At 40.5% G+C, this 2,806-nt stretch overlaps 1 long non-coding RNA gene across 1 annotated transcript; it reads right to left on the bottom strand.

Moving 5' to 3' along the window:
• Positions 1–1,725: 1,725 nt before the first annotated feature.
• On the bottom strand, positions 1,726–2,309 carry LOC123966116. The gene is made up of 3 exons (XR_006823887.1): positions 2,214–2,309; positions 1,961–2,134; positions 1,726–1,881 (listed from the first exon to the last, which is right to left on the bottom strand). It is a non-coding gene; the product is annotated as an uncharacterized LOC123966116 (long non-coding RNA).
• Positions 2,310–2,806: the final 497 nt, after the last annotated feature.

The raw sequence follows: 2,806 nt of genomic DNA, 5'->3' as shown, positions 1-2,806 counted from the left end.
TATTGTTTCTTCCATATCGTCTGGATTCTTATGTGACATAAATAGATTTGTGTCATCAGCAAATAAAACCTTGTATAAAGCCATTGTGGAATTTCCAAAATCATTTATATATATTAAGAAAAGAAGAAGATCCCAAAATGGATCCCTGAGGGACTCCACATTTAATGGGTTTGCTTATTGAAATTTGTTCATTGATACTTACATACTGCTGTCTACCAAATAGATAACTTCTGAACCAGCTAAGGGCTAATCGTCTAATTCCATAATGGTGTAATTTATTTAATATTTTTAATATTATTATTTATTTCATGTGGTTCTTTTCTTCCTAAAACCATATTGAGAAGAAGCAGTAATATTAAGTTTATCAAGGTAGCCATATAGCCTATTGTACACTACTCTCTCTAAAACTTTAGAAAGTGTGGGCAAGATTGATATCGGACGATAATTGCACATATCATTTTTATCCCCAGATTTGAACACTGGTATAATTTTGGCAATTTTTGTCCTTTTTGGTACAGTTCCAGCAAGCAGAGAGAGATTAATACAATAAGTCAATGGCTCCCTGATATTAAATGCTATGGCTTTCAGAATTTTACTACAAATGTCATCCTCACCAGCAGTATACGAACTTCGTAAATTAGTAATTATTTTATAGACTTCATCACAATTCCTTCAGTTCATCTGAGGAAAGAAGAAAAAAAGTGTTGTATGGTTATGTAATATAAAAATAAATAAAATTATTTATAATTGGAAGTTGTATTCTGCAAGTTTTGCACTTTTTCCTCACAGGGTCTGCCAATACTGGGAAGATGAAATTAATGCACCAATTCCATGGAAAGAATATTTTAGATCAATTTATAACACTACAGTAGATTCATATTCAAGAATATTCCAATTGAAAATTTTTTACAAGATAACTGCAACTAAAAAAATTTTATATTTATACCACATTGAAAATAGTCCACATTGCAGATTCTGTGAGGAAGAAGAGGAAGACCTATGGCATTTATTTTACTTTTGTCCATTTGTATATAAATTCTGGTCAAGTGTCCAAGTTTGGTTAAAGACGGCTAGGATAGAACTTACCATAACATCACAAACTATGGTACTTGGTCATTTTACAGATAGTGTTCTTTTGTTAAATACCATTTTATTAATAGGGAAAACATCGTCAAGCTTGTGTTTAGATCACTTTAAGAATGTCATAAGGTCTCATCTTCTTTTGGAAAAGATAATAGCAGAAAGCAAAAATAAATTGGATGAATATAATAATAAATTGAATAATATTCTATGTGTATTATAATTAATTATATGAAATCTTGTATTTCTTTCCCCTATCTTTCTCATATTTATTCTTCTGTCGTAATATATTTTCTAAAAGTGTTAAAACCTTTATTTTATTTTATTTTTTCTCATGTATGTTCTGGGGTATGAATGTGAGCATAAATGTATAAGCATGTAGAGTTTCTGTAGATTTTGGTCTGTAAATTATATTTCTTATTAAATAAATAAAAAAAAAAATAAAAAAAGTGTTTCAGCACCTTGGACAAACACAGAAGCTTACTGTGCACTGAGACACACTCACCCAGCAGCTCAGGAATCTTTGATTTGGCCAGCTTCCAGCACCTCGTCAAGGTCTCCATGGCGATGACCTTTGACATTTTTTTAGCCTTAACATGGAGCTGGTGCAACACCACCTTCTTATTTATATTAGCCAGGGCGGCCCGGACCACCCCGATCACCCCGGTGATCTGCGCCTGGGAGAGGCGACAGAGGTGTGGCGGCGTCTCCTTGAAATATTTCAGGAATTGGAACACGTTGCACAGATAGAAATTTGCCGTCGTGATGGTCTTTCCCATCTCGGTCAGCGTGTCGACCCATCTGAAAATGCACAAGCCTGCACTCAGTCGCTGTTAACAGACTCTTTTCACAACTCAAGGACAAATAAAATCACCCTTACTTCCTTATTTTCTCAGCTGGTCCAGAAACCTCCATGTGTGGAGCTCTGAGCTGCCCATGCTTAGAAAAAACAAAAATGACTTCACCCTGCTGACTTTGGAGAAGGTGTTTTCTAGCTGTTTCTGTGAGGGGCAGCTTCCCTCATGGTGCCTCTGGTAGTCAGTGAGGTATTTGTCTGTGAACACACATAGAAAACTGTCAGATTACACGTGGAAACCTTTTATCACTCGCGCACGTGCTACTTTGTTACTTACCAATTGAGCTGGGGAAAACAAGGTTCCTCATCCCAAGGGTCCGGCCGCTCCCCTGAAAGAGTTTCCTCATCACCGACCTCCCAGGATTGCCGGTCACAGGGCTCTGGCCGTCGTCAGCTCTCTCCTCCTCCTCCTTCTCCTTCACCGCTGCTGCCGCAGCCGGTGCTGGTGCTGCTGCTGCCATACCTCCTGAAGACGCTACCGCAGAAGATGCTGCAGAAGCCGCCGCCTCCACCCCTCCTGCTGCAGTCGCCGGCTCCACCGCCCCTGCTGCTTGGCAATCGCCTGGCCCTCTTCTGGAGCTTCTTAAATTGGCGCCTGAGGTCGCCAAGCTCCTGCTCCAAGTCTTTGTTCTTCTGCTGCATTGTCCTTAATGCCTGTCTATGCAGCACGCAGTCTGGTTTGGAGAACATCTCCTCCTCCTCCTCCTGCACATCCTCAGGGACTTGGACCTCGTTGTCCCCCTCTTCCTATAGCTCCAGGTCCAGGGCTGTTGCCATGGGAGGCGTGGGGTTGGTTGCCCTGAGGGCGGCCAGCGACGTCAGGGTCTTTCTCCTCCTGACAGCCTCCATGTGTGCCTTCACCTCCTCCGG

Source organism: Micropterus dolomieu, unplaced genomic scaffold, assembly GCF_021292245.1.
Source record: "Micropterus dolomieu isolate WLL.071019.BEF.003 ecotype Adirondacks unplaced genomic scaffold, ASM2129224v1 contig_12714, whole genome shotgun sequence".
In the NCBI taxonomy this organism is placed as follows: domain Eukaryota; kingdom Metazoa; phylum Chordata; class Actinopteri; order Centrarchiformes; family Centrarchidae; genus Micropterus; species Micropterus dolomieu.
Note: the sequence above shows the minus strand (reverse complement) of the source record. Positions and strands in the feature narration are given on the sequence as shown.